The sequence below is a fragment of the Diadema antillarum genome, unplaced genomic scaffold (assembly GCF_040938485.1).
Source record: "Diadema antillarum isolate AM-2024a unplaced genomic scaffold, OU_Dant_1.0 scf00000207, whole genome shotgun sequence".
Taxonomy (NCBI): domain Eukaryota; kingdom Metazoa; phylum Echinodermata; class Echinoidea; order Diadematoida; family Diadematidae; genus Diadema; species Diadema antillarum.
The window spans coordinates 856925-873871 of record NW_027271096.1 but is presented as its reverse complement, the minus strand read 5'-3'; the positions used below and the strand labels follow the sequence as shown (position 1 = coordinate 873871).

The 16947-nt window shown below is 38.9% G+C and overlaps 2 protein-coding genes across 2 annotated transcripts in view; one reads left to right on the top strand and one right to left on the bottom strand.

Annotated features, from left to right (window-relative positions):
* The window catches only part of LOC139724088 (uncharacterized), a 105706-nt gene that overhangs the window by 252 nt on the left and 88507 nt on the right, over positions 1-16947 (top strand). The window lies entirely within an intron of this gene.
* Positions 1-16947, bottom strand: part of LOC139724087 (mRNA-decapping enzyme 1B-like) — a 140201-nt gene that overhangs the window by 47599 nt on the left and 75655 nt on the right. The gene's annotated exons all lie outside the window — the stretch shown is intronic.

The following is a 16947-nucleotide window of genomic DNA, read 5'->3' as shown; positions in this document are numbered from 1 at the left end:
ACTACACAGCATTGCAGGCTCATAATGATAACTATGTCTTCAAAGGCAGCAACACGCTTCATTTTGCTCTTCCACATACAATATGTTTGCTGCTGTCATGGAAAAACAAAAGCCACAATATTCATTTGAACATTTGAAATGCTGCTTGCTCTTCTTTCAAACACATTGCAGTACCGTAGCCTCCTCTTTACTGCCCACGATTTCAGTTTAACAGGATCCAAGACTTTGATATGTTGGGTCGCACAGTCACCCAGCACTCACCGCCGCCACCTGATCGGAGGCTGCTCTCCGACGTCTCGGCAGAAGAGAAGCCCATATTCCGTACGTGCCATACCTCGGAATGCAATTCACACGACAGCAACGACCAAAGTTGCAAGCTATTCAACTCCTGGTGCCTACTGCGAACAACCTTAGCGTATACACGCACATGTCAAACTTTACATTTCAAATTAACCCTTGACCATCATTCTGCTCATAGGTCAGATAGATTGTCAGCAGTTTGCAAACATTGCATAGTGTCGTAATAAAATAAGTGAAAAAAATACCTATTAAATTGTCATCACAATTCATGACAACTGATACTCAGTATAAGACATGCTTTGCAAACAAACCACATATGGCAGTTAGCAACTGCATACGAAGGATGAAGGTATACTATGCACTTTCACATTGTTCACTGATTAATTTCAGACTCTCCCTTGAATATCAATCTGACTATTTTAGGAAAATCAAGGTATCTGGTCACATTAAGTGCATCTTGCATTGAGGTGTTGATAGATTAAAAAAAAAAATATCGTCCAATTCAACCTTTCTGTTAATTCCTAGGGTAAAGATATGCATGCAACAAAACTGTGTTGCAAGTAAAAGAATTGCTATGATCATGAGCAACATTATTTATATAACATTCAGTCAAACATAGTGATTCTATCTCCTGTGTTGTTTCTTTTATTTTTCATATTTGAATCTAATATTTTCAACAAACTGCAAATTTTCTGTCCTTGGTTGTGAAAAACATGAGATATAGGTACCCATAAAATTCAGTAACAACATTTCCCCTGCTGCTGCTAAATTGCAGTGGAATTCATCAGGGGTGTTTTGCAGAGAGTGTTGAGGTATAGCATTCTACATCTGGTGCTATGTTTAGAAGACACTGCCGCTACTCATAATGGCCGAGTACATTAAAATCTCGGCGCAATTATATGACGTCGTGAAGCAATTTACAGGCGCCCATTCACAATATCGTGCGGATACTGGGCACAGGGCAATGAGAAAGTAATGATGTTACAGACATTAAACTGCCCCCAAAGCACTTGGAGGCAGCTGTTTAGCACATCACGGCAACGGTCATTTTCTGACCCAATTCCAAAAGTCTAAGGCCGAGTGAGAACATGCATCATCCGCGTTGATTCAGAGCCGACCATATTGCCACCCTTGCCTCTCAAAATGACTGCTGAATAACCTTTAGCAATTATTTCTCCCCCCACTGTACCAATGTTGACTCCGGCAAGAATTATTGCGCTACATTACGGAGATCGCGAGAGAGAGAGAGAGAGAGAGAGAGAGAGAGAGAGAGAGAGAGAGAGAGAGAAAAGGAAAATTGCCACAAGCTTCACTGAGCTGCTGCTGTTATTAATGCAACACGCATGTCCTTCATTTGATTCTGCCATTATTGCACAATTACAACATGAAATGGATCGTCTGTAGTGCTCCATTATTCCACCATCACAAATATGTGAAATGGATCGTCTGTAACACATAGTTCTCCTGTCTCACACTCACAAATCAAAATGAAGAGGCTGTCTCTTCCATTCACAGAGGAATTACAGCCCTTTGGGTTCTTCACCTCTACTTTTAATACACACACACACACACACACACACACACACACACACACACACCCACATGCACACTAGGGAGACAGCCACATGTGCAGTGGATGCCGACTTTTAAAAGGTTACAAAAGACGTATTGGAAATCAATCAATAGACAATTAGAGTGCCCTCAAGTAATAGAGGGCTTTTAAATGTAACACAGCATGTCTAGGCAGAGTCTCCCGTTATATTCTCCACAAGCAACAATCACGACCTGGATAGTGGGAACCCAATTTTCTTTTCCCACCACAAAATCACCGTCATTATCAAATTACTCTCATTCTTTCTCTTGCAAGTCTAATACTTACCCATTTCTTTTTTCTTGGCATGTGACTTTAATTTGACAGTCACAATTTCATTCCCCAGACATTCACACCCCATGCCCACAAAAGAAAATGACTGTTCACAGAGGTTGTATTGCAGGTCATGTATGGGTAATGGGAACATAAAGTATGCCTCCGTTTCTTCTGGGACAATCGTTTTCACACAATATTATGCAATCTTTGTAGGGGGAGAGGTCAATACCTACAAGACTTATTTTTGTTTACTTGTTTGTTTGTTTGTTTTAATGCCTTTACATTGATAGGCAGAGGATCCCCTTCTTATTTCAACTTTCTAAGGGACTTGACTGTTTCCCCCACCGTATTTTAAGGCAAATTCTTAGCCATGATTGTAGCTCTCTTCATTTACTATATAAAGTGAGTTAAGATGGCAACCTTGAGCCTTCTAAGCAAAAGAAAATTCCTTGCTGAGCCACTGTTCCATGTACTAGACTTGATTTCATAACCTCTCAGCACACATCTGCAAGGTGGACAATCCATATAGTGACTACAGATCATGAATCAATGACATGCGGTAAGCGCTCTCAATCAGCACAACGTACATTGATGAAAAAGAACAATGAAAGGACGGTGCAGGAAGAAAAGAAAAGAAAAGGCGTCTTTAAAGAGCAAATGAAAGCAGGACATCGACAGTCCATTGATTGCCCAACCCAACGAGAAAAACACGACAAAGTCCATCCCAAAGATCTTGCGACTGTAAACATGCCTACTTCCTTGACTGCTTCGAAAAACTACACATTGTATGATCGTCAACCTTTTCACCAATACCAACTGTATTACGAGGTGACACTTTCGTGATCTAAGGTCTCATTTGGGTCATATTCCCTCATAAGAGTGAAAAAAATAAAGGAATAGAAAAGAGGGAGAAGCCACTCTCAAGAACAGATCTGGAATACCAGCAATCAACTTACACTCACATTACTGAGGATATTTCATGGTATACATTGCATATTTGACACTATCACATGGCCAGCAAACACATCTTCTGTAGGGTAAAAATGTTGAAACAGAATGATTCATCCCATGCCGTAGTAGCCACAGCAAAAAAGAGAGAATTACCACCTTGGCGTCGATGAAAAGCGTAACAACGTCAGCCTTGTACGTCTGCACTAAACTCATCCAAATATATGTCTAATTACAATGTGATCACCAGCTCAATTGAAAAGCACTAACCAGCGTACCTCCAATAATCACTGCCAAACACTGATTCAAATACTGTCATGAGTTTCACCACGATAATGTGTACAGGTACAAAACGTTTGCGACATCATCTGATTGACTGCAATTATCGCACATGGGGGACGGTAACAGGGGAAGAGATTTTGCCCCCTGAGCATTCCAACCCTATGTACCACTTAAGCCATGTGCTGGAGTTTGGCTGCCCCTGTGACAAACTGTATCTTATTCTTACCTTATCATGGCTGTGACTACATCAGGTATATGACAGAAGTTTATAGGAAAGACAACATAATGGGGATCTCTCAGAAGGAGGGTTATACAATTCTGTTTTTTCAAGAGATTATAACAAAAAATGATAATAATTGAACCATAAAACATAAGCCCATGACTGCTGTATTGTATTTCGTACATTTCAGTTTGTTGTGATAAAGCCATTTATCACATAAAAGTAAAATACACTGTGCATATACCATGTTTATGAATAATTTACACATACACATAAGTAATGCATTATGCATTTGTACATGATATATTCATGCATGCACAAATGCATATGGGTGAATATATACTGTTATTGATACTACTATCAGTTATATTGCACTTACTATTATGCAGGCTAGATTGGCTTTCAAAAAAAAGCAATAGCCAATAACAAAAACAACAGATGCTAAGTCCCGGAGAGCCAGGAAAGAGACGGAATTGATCCCACACATGGTTGGTCCGAGAACTCACTCTTACCAGCTCACGGAGTGGTCCTTGATAATGAGAGTGCACTTGATCTTCATTGGACTGAACTGTCAATGCAATTAGACACCACCAGTCAGGTGGGAGAGAGAGAGAGAGAGAGAGAGAGAGAGGGTGAGTGAGTAGAGTGTTGGCTGGGCATGATGCCTCACGGAGATACCTTCGTTACCATGGAAACTGGAGAAAAATTTAACCTCCTGAAAATTGATGTTGTGCATTCTTGCTGTATCTTCCTGCAGAGATCTTAACACTTGGCTGGCTCCACGACAGCCGTCCCCGTCCTTAATGCATGATGAAAGGCGTGGTGTGGATGATTGAAATTTGACCAGAATGTGTCTTCAGTCGCGAGCACAGAGAACATAAGAATAAGGAGGTGCAGTACAAGCAAACAGAGAAATACTGACGCGGCAATGGTGACAAAATAATTTCTGGCGACCGATTGTTGACACAATTCCCCCCCCCCCCCCAGCACTCACCTGCCATCTCAAAATCGTTCCTCATAATTTGACAAGTGTGAGACGAAAGACCATGATTGTGATTGATTCGATAGCATGCTTTCGTTACCAGTGACTTCTACCTTCCAGCAAATGACCGGCAGAAGTCACAAATATTTCAAGATCTTTCATTTTCTTCAGTGGTAGACAAAGAAAGCCCGCAGGCAAAAAGCAAAAGTGAAAGTAGTCATAAGATGCCATCTAACGGGGCATGCTTGCAGAGTGACTGAGAGACAAAGAGACTTGGCAGGTGAAAATTTGTTATAACAAGAGATTCGACAAGCAACGACAGACAGCTCTCATTTTCATCTATCAAAAATAACTTGTGAATTTCTAATGCTCTTTGTGATTCAGGAAATGTCAATATTCTGCAGTATACTGTTGAACTGCTATATTGATCTTTCACAAAATCACACACTCCCTCAACAAGATGTCATAATAGCAAAATTTCTCCACCATTTCTTCAGCAACAATTGAAATAAAGACCGAAGATTATGTGCTTCCCCGTAAATCATTTGGGCATTAAACTGAGATATATATAGCTATAACTATATACATATATAGATACATACATACATATATAACACATAATTGTATGATTTCTTCTGCATTACAAAGATAGAGCAATGCAGTTTAAATATCCTGAAGAGAATAAAGGAATGACAAAAAATGGATGATGAAATGACTGGAAGTGAACAGGGTACACTGAATTACACACAAAGAATCTGACGCTGCAGCCGTTCATCTCTCTTTCCTGTTTTGGGCAGGAATTGACGTCAACAGCGGTCATCACAAAACCTGACAATCATTACGAAAATGACGTGTTTGTTTGGTGCTTTTTTGGTTGTCCAAAAATTTGCAAGAAGTTGTGCTTATGATACTGTCATGTGGCAATCAAAATTGAGGTGTCATGTATCTGCTTCTGGCAATCAAATGAAAATCAAGGGCCTGTTTTCTGCTAGGTAGAGAGATGCAACATTCCTCCCCTGTACAGTTGCATTTTAAAGAGTATTTAAGACATCTTTGCCCTTTGATTGATTTTTCTTATTTCAGATTCCAGTAGAATAAAAAGCACAGAGAGATACATTCAATATATTACTAGCATTTATACAGATAAACTTTCAACACAAGTGCATGAATGCAACGTTTGAAGAATAGTAATAAGGGAAGACGAAGAAGCACAAAGAGCTTGACCTTCAAGCTGCTTGACTTTATGCAGTTATTTTTTGCAATTCAATCTCTGAGACTTTCACGTTTACCATCGCGTCTAGACAGCATATACGTATAAACTCTCCACATTGTTTCTCACGGACGCTTCAGAGAAATCTCTGGATACATCGGGGCAGTATAATTTCCTGAGAATCAAATCAAATCGCTGCATTTCCAAAGAAAGCCCAACTTGACCACAGCGCGTCTACGCAGCGTTACGGCACAGACCTGCCACAAATGTTGGCAGCCAGCCTAGTGTGAAATTGATTATAGCTGTTTGCGCCTTCGCTGAAGAGAGAATAGGGGTGGGGGATGCATTTCTTGGCACCTACGTCAACACCGGTGCTAAAGGCATCTAGTCAATATTGCATGCTTTTTGAATCATTGGTGATTAAACATAAGAAACAAGTGATAATGCTCTCATTGCTATAGTAAAAAAAGAGTCTTTTGAGTTTTGAGCCATCTGTTCATTTTCTTCTCCCCCCCCCCCCCCTCACTTGGTGCAGGCTCTCTCCTTTACATGCATCCATCTCTTTCTATCAATATCTTACACAACAATGATTTGGTCTAGGATATGCTAGCTCAAACAAACACACACAATGACGACATTAAAAACATTTAAAAATATGTCTATGCACTGCTGTGATACAAGCCATCATGTAGATATTAACAGTTTTACTGGCAATGCACAGGGGACTATTACAACGCCTTCCAGAATAAAGTTTTATTCTTTCATGTTTGCCTGGGGGCCATTCCAATTTTTTATTTGCAATAGATAAGTACATCACTACACAAACACTCTTTTATAGAAACATTACGTCACTTTAAGACCTGCAGAATTTTCAGCATCACTGTTCTAAATAGCCTTTTTTCACAAGGTTAATGCTATTCACTCCTGTGTTGTCTATATTTTGACCAAAAAAATATAAATATATTGACTTTATTTCTGATGCTCAATTGCAAGCTGTACACATAACTTGTGCAGCAGATGCATTGTAATCATGATTGAGTAGAAGTAGAAAAGTGTACACCGGGTTCATGGCATGCTCAAAAGGCTGTTTTCCACCTTTAAGACCGATGACTCGAAATTAAATGCCCTGACTCAGATCTCCCACACAGTGGCATCCCACAAGCAGTATGGATAAAAGTATAAATTTCTGTCTCAGATGAGCATATAAATCTCTACCTACGCAAGGGGTCAGTGTGTACTTTAGATAAGATGCTTGGGACTGACGCAAAGCGCAATTTATCTCATCTATGATGAAATCGTTTTTTTTGTGTTCTTTTTTTCCCCTTCCTCTCTCTTTCTTCCTCTGAAACCTCTGAAATGCATAAACACACATAAAATCGCATCGCATTCACTAAAGCTCGCTCTTCAATCATTCAAAATACTGGCATATCATAATCACTGAGACCAAATAGGATAGGTATCTCAGCAGCATGCATTGTAGTGTTCATCATCTGCTGTGATGCAGTTTTCATAATTATAAATCAAAATCATCCAAATTTTTACAAAATTGCTGGTTTTCAAAGAGCGTTGCGCTTGAATATGTTCAATTTCTCACACATTAACCTGTCGAGGATGAGTCCCGAATATACTCAGGCAGGTATCTATGGGAAATGCGTGTTGTAGCAAAATCAAACTGTCCTCAACGGGTTAAAATGGTTGTAAAGCACAACTGTCATCCATGTACATTTTGAAATCCTGTTTTCTCAGATTGTTTGATGGTACAATTACTTCATTTTTTTTTTAAATCATTCCATTACATGTAAGGGCTATCCATAATTTTAAGAGATCTAATTGACTAATGATAGGGTTGCTGAAATTGTTGAGATACACTGTAATAACCCTTCCATACAACAGACTCTTAGAGATGCCAAGTAGAAACAGGCCTATGGAAAGATCACTTTTGTGGCTATATACATTTTCTCATGCACAGGCTGCTTATCAATTAATATCCTACAAACAGAAAAGTTTATCAGAATAACTGTAAGCAATTGGTCACTTTCACTACTTTCTTCCAAGAACATGAGTGGTTTTAAAAACAGTTTTGCTTTCTCTATGTAAGAGAACAGTAGGCCAACATATATTCCTTCTAAAAGCCTGAAATGTTTGACATATCAATGGGAATTTGAAAAAGCGTTACGGAATAATCTTTTCACAGCATCTGTCAAATTTAAGCATGATGATGCAAACTTTATTACACTCTTCTTTTTTACGAGTAATAGCTGCTGACATCTCCGACAGCTCACAACAAGGCTTTCCTGTCATAGCATCAATGATGCAGCATGCAATGTACTGTATAAGGTCAAAAGAGATCTATGGGGGAATAAAAAACTTGTGACAGGTGCACCACTCATTTTGTCATTACGAACAGGAGGAAGTAAAATGGACATAAAAACTGATTTCATTATAAGCGGGTGCTTTGATGTACAGTGTTTTACGTCCCCCAACTACAGGGCAGCAACTTCCGGCTCTTGTAGACTATGGCTCTGCCACATTAAAGTCAACTTCAGCAAATAGAGGGAAAGTCAAACAGACAGAACACGAAGAGTAAATAATTATTCCTGTTATTAATTTAGAGTTGAAATGACTATGTGGCACTTTTATGCAGGAGGGTACTTTTACATAAGAGGAAGTTTGAGAACTGATATAGAGATTTTTGGAGCATTGTTATATAAATAAACCAATGGGAGAATTGTACCCATTTATGTCATCTAATTCACATAGTGATTGAAACTTATATCACTCTTTCTTGAACACATTTAAACTTATTCTTTTCTTTTTTCTTTTTCTTTTTGGTCTGACTTTAATGAAATGTTCATTGTCTTTAGTTGTGAGAACTCACTCCTCTGTATGTAATCCAACTTACACATTGGTAGGAGTTTTCTTTTAACGGCCTAAACATTCTGGCAACCCTTTGCCCATGGCAGGAGATGGCAAAATAAAAAAAAAAGTCACAGAAATTGGCGATAACGTGGTCAAGCTTTGATGACGATGCTGATAGGATTGCTCTTGGCTGGAAATGAGCTTGGACGTGCCCGGCAAATTTTGGTTTATCTGTCGCTGTTTTAGCCCAATCAGCAGATAATGCTGGGGCAAAACACTGGTGGGGCTGTAAATTTGGAGAGATTGTTCTGCGCACACTGCCTGGATTGAATGTTAATGGCACAGACTCGCAGGTGATCAGTTTGATACGGGGAGAGTGTTTTCGGTCTAGATGTCCGTACATTGTAAGATGAGGGGGCCAAGGCACTCAAGTTTGACTAATTCTTGGTGGAGAATTTGAAAGACACCTTGTTTACAAATCTCCCCTGATAGCAGGCTGTGGGACTGTACCACACAGTGAGTTATGAGATACCATTCTTTCCTTCTGCATCAATCGACAAATGCAGCATGTGCTACACTGTTAACATGCAAAAAACTTATTGGATTTCATAGACTATCGCTTTCAAAGCATTCATCGGTTCTCAGTTACAACATATTTCCTCACAGTTTATTCATGGATTGGAAGACACATAGTAGGCATTTATGAAAAGAAATTGACGGTTTGTTGATACTACCAATTCAATTTGACTTGGACCAAATGCTACAAAATCATTTTCAACATCTTACCCCCCCCCCCCCCCCTCCACCTGTCTCAAAAAATCAATACCGATACTGGTTCTACCACACCAAAAGATGGATACCGTTATTGAGCAATGCAATGAAAGGCAAGGCAGGTGGCGGCCAGAGCAGGAAAGCAGTATGCAATTAAAAAATCCCCTCCCAAGAAAACATTCAGACGCTGCATAGATGCTCCCGAAGAAATCAATAGCTGAGGTGTGTACTCTGGCCGCACAGGGCAGTTCTCGCTACGCATTTGCGATGGCGTACGATGCGGCGCCACTGGCCGTTTATACCCAACTGACACAGGATTCCGAATTTCATCCTAGTTGCAGGTAATTTGCACAACAAAAAGCCCTGCTGTAGGCTTGCTGTCTCATGCATAAAAGAATCAAAACAAGAAAAACAAAGTCTCTCTTAGCAGTGGCTAGGAAAGCAAGAGGCATACACATGATTTTTTTTTAATCTGTCACAAATACCTAATTATGTGACGGATATGACATGTTCACGTTGTGGAGAGGAGAAAATGATGGCCCTTGGAGATTAATATCACAGTTAATCAAGCGTTCCACATGGTCCAATGTGCAGAAACTATACTTGTCAGTTTGGAACCAGAAGGGCTTTATCTCTACAAATTTTGCACAACACCAATGCCCTTCTGCTGCTATAACCGGCAAAAATATTCGATCCCCTGCTGTGCTGTTGTCATGCATGTGATGGCAATGATGGGATCACAAAATGACTATTACTTACTATGCACCAGAAAGCGTCATGATCTTTCTTCTCCCCTTGATACACTCACACGAGAACAGCTTGCATTAAAGGTGTCATATGATACCTTAAATGTTGATATTTTAAAATACAGATATATTTGTGAAATACAGTTGATCAGAAATTTTCAGAAGTTGTTCATTCTGGGCTTTGTGGTTTTCTCATTATCATAATAATTGCAGCAACAAAAAAAAATGACACAAATGCTCAAAAGAAACTGTGACTTCTCAAACAAACTGTCGTGTTAAAACATTTCTTGAAATAAGATAAAAATCTGTCATAAAAACAAACAAACAAACAAACAAACAAAATGAACCAATACTAGTTATCACTTCATGTTGAAAAGCTAGTGTGTGGGCCTTGAACAGCACATGCACAGGAAATTTTTTGTTTCCATTTCTGTCCATATATTTTCATCCATTGTTATTTTTTGCGATCAAGAGCCTATTTCAAAATTCACACACACACACACACACACACACACACACACACACACACACACGTACACACACACACACACACAATTCACAGTGAAAGTTTTAACTTTTATGAGACTCATAAGATGCATCCCACAGGGAATACATGACATGATTCTTTGTCAATGCAAAAAGGAAAACACTTTCTTTAATTTCCTCTGGCGATATCCCACGCATTGTTGCAAAACATGCACAGAAGGAGGAATGATAAGGACCCGACAGTAGAGGCAGATTTCATCAGATTAAACACTTTCATCAATTTTGTGTCTAATTCACAATTTTCTAGATTCAGCCACGGTAAAAAAAAAAAACTTTCAACTGCTGAAATCAGACACTATAATTCTTAAGGCCAAAAAATGGAAATCTGCTGTGGTAACACAACTAATAAGACACACAGTATCTTTTCTTTAAATGCACCTATGATAATGAGAACTTTGGTAAGGACGAAGGAGAAAGTTTCCCTCATCGGATGACACTTATTTTCAAGTTCAGACAAGAACTACCAACTTGGGACAAATCTAGGGCTTTTTATCTGTTAAAGCCAGACATATGTCTAATGCACACAAATATCCAGTACACTAAAAGAAGCAAAAAAAAAACCAAGCAAAACAAATGCACTCAACAATATCCACACAAATTTTCAAAATTCTACCTGTGTCGTTAGAGGAAGCCATACTGTATGAGCAGAATTCTCATATCATTTGCATTCTCTTTATCTTAAGATCAGACATGGCTTTACATTACTTATTCAAATGGTTTCCCCTTTTTCGCTCACAAAATCCAAAGCCACTTTTCATGAGTGACCTTCACAATGTACTTCCAATTCAAATGAAAAAAAAAGAGCAAACCACAGAAAAATGAAACCAAAAAAGAAACAACAAAAAACAAAAAACACAGACATTGTGCTACACATAATCAATTACTACAGCCCAGTTGTGCAGCAACTTTTATATTTTCTTTTGCCCACATCTGGCATTCCTCTGCCAGCAGTGGTAATGAATTTGATATCCTTTCATAGTTACCCACAAGACAGCTATCAATCAAGTCTCCAGTAACAAATCAATGGGTGCAACACACCTAATGTCCTAGGTTCTCAATTTATACACATGTCTAGTTCTGTCTTTTGCAATAACTAGATATCCATAATATTCAAATAGATCAAAATTTTCAATACAAAAATACAAAAACTATACGAGGTGTGATATTCTGAATTTTTTGTCATCAAGTATGTGACAAAACAAATATTCGCATTGCGGCAAATATGATTTAAACAGGAAAAAAATGGCAATGGCATTAGAATCATTGCATTTGTACAGCAACAGCACCATCAACCTGTCATTATACACTGCACCATGAATCCAGGTATTGCCACAGATTAAACACTTTCAGCGTTGCTTCTACCTCTTGTGCAAGAACCGGGTGCGATTCTTCCGTTTCTTGCTTAATTGAATTGAGCTGCTCGATTTGCCATCTTGCATTCGCCTCCCCCCTTGAAGGCAGGGGTATGGAGAGTGCAAGACTCTGGCTAAAAGCCCCATCGTCTGTTCCAACAACTTTCCACATGGCCCGGCCTAACTTGCCTTCCCAAAATGCCCTGGCCCCCTATCCCAATCAATCAATGACCTGGCTAATCAGCCACAAAGGGCTCCTCTCGCTTTAATTCCCCCCCAGGATTGATCCCCGGCTGGCCGCTCTCATAAATTCCATCATCTTATTTGATTGAGATCAAGCTCTGGAAGAAAATTTGTAAGCCATATGACATGAAGCTCCAAAACCATTTCATCAAATACCAACTCCAACTGGTCAGCAAGTTCAATGAACAACAACAATAACCCCCAAAAAAGAAAGAAAATGAAAAGAATTTCTAATGTTTAAAAATGATGACTCTTGTAACCTTCAAGCTTGTTAAGTCATAACATCGTTGGGGACATATGAACCTATTGACAGAACCATCTATGATTTGCTTGGCATCAATTTCATATCAGTCATTTTTGGTTATTTTCAGAATTCTTGAAGCACCACACACTCAATACCACATGTGCACTTCACATGGTTATGAAAATAGATTAAGATATACATGGACAATTCTTTCTTTCTCTCTCTCTCACTTATAAAAGTCATTATATGTATTGAAAGAGGGATTAGCCTACCAGTTTGCGGACACATATACGTATGAATATACCTGCACATGGCAGGACCTACTTTGCAGTGTGTGTTGCTTAATATCACTTCTAATAACCAGCAAACATTTTCGAGCAGAAAAGATGTCACCAAGAAATGCCTTTATGGGTGACCGTGCCATTTTTTTTTTTTTTTACTCCAGTGTCCCTCTCTATTCTTCACCCCTTATTAACCCATTGAATACTAGTCCAAATTACACTTTGGCGGGTGTCTATGAGAAATGTGTGTTATAGCAGAAATCAGCCGGTCCTCAACGGGTTAACCCTTCATGAGCCAAAGGCACTTAGCTTAGCTTGCCGAACTGTTTTCATATTTTTTTTAACTTGACCCTGGTGGTAAACCCAGCAAGCCTACTCAGGTATAGAAATGATGTCCAACATGAGGGCCATGGTGGCACAATAGGGATTAGGGGGATTAGTTAATCTCTATTCATTGACAATTAGTTTCCACATATTTGTGCCAATTGGTAGAGATAGTACTCAAGCCCCTTTGCGAACTGCGCTAAATGAGTGTTAAGACAGCGCTCCTGTCCACAAGTTTGAGAGTCCATATTGCTCCCAGCTCTAGCCATTCTCTGTGCATGCAGGCATTGATATATTGCATTTATGAAACAGGAGGGAGTTTTTGACATGTATATTTGCCCCGCGTGTTGACCGACCACCAAAAACACGGCCAAATGCGCCGTGCGCGTCGCTCGCGCCCCATCCTTCGGGAGCCCTCGCGGACATCTGAAGCTTGAAATCAAACAAGAATCCTGTCACTGAGGAAAGAGAAAATGATGTTTCTCATGTAATGAATAACAAGACAAAAACCAAGCACCAAAAAAAAAAAAAATGAATTGGGGGAGGGGTAGAGGTTTTGTCCTATGTTACAGAGACAGGGTAAAACAAAGAAATACACAGTAAAGGGCGATAGAATGAGAGAAAGAGAGAGGGTGATGATGTTGACTGAGAAACAGGAAATGCACAAGAGAGAATGTGGTAGAAATAAGAAGACTGAATTATGCTGAAGATGAGATAAAAATAACATTGAGGGAGACTTCTGACAAATGTCAACAAGAACGCTCACATAAATACATGTACACACAATAACACCCACACATACCGGTACATACCAGTACAGAACATGTAATATGGATATGTCATGTGTTTTACCATACCTCTACATTCATATCTTACCTAGATAATTATATGGGGCTGCACAGAATTTCAGTTGTGAAAAGAATCAATTCTCTAAGATTCACTCACTTGTGGATTACTAAGAGGAAGAATTTGTGAGTTTTTATTTCAAATTGTCTCTGTTAAGAAGAGATAAAAAAACAACAAATAAGTAGAGATCTGCCCTGAAATTTCAGAGTGTATCTTTATCTGCAGAAAATGGGGTACATCTCACCATGTAATCTTCTCTTTCTCACTTTTCTTTTGTTAAATCTGTGAAATGCTTCATTCTTGACAAGCAATGACACATGAACAGTTTTATTATTACAGATACACATGCACAACACACATTCACACATACACACACACACACATACGTATACATGTGCATATACACTTGTGTATATATATATATATATATATATATATATATATATTACATACATAATATATTGAACATAAGATATTTCATCAGATTGGTCCAGCTGTTGCTTTACAGTCAGCAACAACCAATCCATCACTGATTACCCTGAATGCTTTTATGGTCTGGAATTTACAGAATAATATTTTTTCTTCAGAGAGATTGTCATCCTTTCAAGGCAGATAATAAGCCCTCTACATGGAATGAAATCAGAATCACAGATAAAAGAAGATTAAAAACAATTAATAGATAAGGGGAGATACAAAATTGAAGAGAGCCCCAAAGAATAGAAAAGTATAGGGAAAGACAGAATTGAAGAGAACTGCATGAAATAGACTAGACTAGAATAGAGTAAGGAGGAATGATGTGGACTGAGATATGGAAATAACATTATATACATATATCACCCTATATTCATATATCACTTTTCAATATTTTACATGTTATCATTTTGTAGTAGCAGCAATATGTCAGAGATCACTGTGAGGTCAGTCATTCATTACCAGTCACAAGCTAAAGGTCAGGTTGTAGCATACGGCATTATAGACCGGCGAGAGAAGTGGGCATTCCACCCCCACACCCACCCACATATGCCCCCACGAGGGAGCCGTCTCGGCTTCGTACTCTCTCCCCCCATTCTCGCAGCTAATCAGGATACGCAATACATTAGCCACGGGCAGCAAAAGAAAAGTGTGCTTTGGTCATTACTAGTGATTACAGGCCGGGTAACCAGAACGGCTCCGTGTCGGCACAACTGCTGCTGGGTCTTGCGCAGCTTTCATCGAGGGATAAGAAAATTGCCAAAATCTGTCCAAGGGAAGATACATTGGAGAGGGGGTGGGCATAGAGAAGACATGCAATTGTAATATTTTTCTCTTATTTCTGAAATGTCATATGAGATGAATGCACGAGTACTGACAACTCGGAGAAGGGAGACAATGAAATTGTGTGTAAAGCCCAGGTTAAGTTTCATATGATTTGCCCGACTTATCATATAAAGCTTCTACTTGACATAACTCCTTAGTTGATCACAAAGTGGGTTTGCACTCGGAGTCCAAATATTTGATTTGATTTTGATTTTATTCCATTTTATTTCGGCATTCCTTTTTCATACGAGAATATAACACAAAGTCAACTGAACAAAGATGTTGAATAATATTTGTATCTAAAAGTGGAAATACTTGGAAACAGATTAAACGATTAACTCAAATGTTCAACATTGTTTTTCTTGATAATACAAAATGAAGGTGGGGAGGTGTTGTTGTACTCAAATCAAAAACTGTATGATTTCATGTGCCTGTGGTTCAACAAACAAATTCAACAAATCTAAGTGTAACAACTTATGACTTCATTCTCTGCATAATAATACACACAATCACACAGAATCCTCCCATCCTCTCCCCCTTTCCCTCCAATAAAATAAATGTAATAAAACATGTCTATACAGTATACAGTGCACCTTCTTTTATGAATTATCATAACCAGTAATCTACTCATGGTATATGATAATGTATTCACACTAAAGAATTGATTAGTGATCCAGCAGGAAATGTTGGAATGAATTGCCTTAATGTAGTAATTACTCTCGAAGAATATCTTTTATGGTCTTTTACCTTGTCCAATCATAAAGCATTACCAAGCCATACACACATATACAAATATACACACAACAGTCACTCACTAACGAAACGCACACAAATAGCAGAGACTATTACACCCTTTCAATGCAAATGGTAAAATAGATGCACACGGGCTAAACACACACAGAGCACCTATCTCCAAATTCCCCGGGCAGACGCGATGAGCGAGACATTTCATCAATGACACACCTCCCCGATGAGCGGAATGATATAGATTTGATTGATATGTGCTCATCAGTTGCAGCAAAGGCATGCCTGATTGTAGGGTGTAATGGCACATGAATTTTTCAGTACGTCGTTTACGAGACAACTCTCGACTTCGCTCCAGTGCCACGATGACCCGCATGAAGCAGACAGGTGCAACAGCTGATATCAGCAAAGTCACATGGTTACTCAGAAATACTTGCTGCCATTACAGGGCACTACTACATACATATGAAGTCAGGAAAAAAACAACAGGACACCACAGTCTCTACACATACACCCAAAAAAAAATGTAAGAGTGGACAAAGTCTACTGACCCTAGATCCTTTCGGGCAATTGGACTGATGACCTGTAAATTTTTTGCACATTATGCTTTATCCCCTATGTATGTGACCATCCAGCTCAAAACCCACAAAAACAGTAAGCAAAAGTGAATTTCCACTTTTCTATTATTTAAAAGAGTATGCTCTAAGCTTTAAAATGATATATTACTCGCTAAGATTGGACCATGGTGACCCATTCAAAAAGTGATTGAAATAAGAGAGAATTGACATACATTGTCAAGCACAATATGTACAAAACATGTAATCTTCCTGAAGTCACCTGGTGATAGTTATTAGTACAATTTAAAAAAAAAAAAGGTGTTATTGTT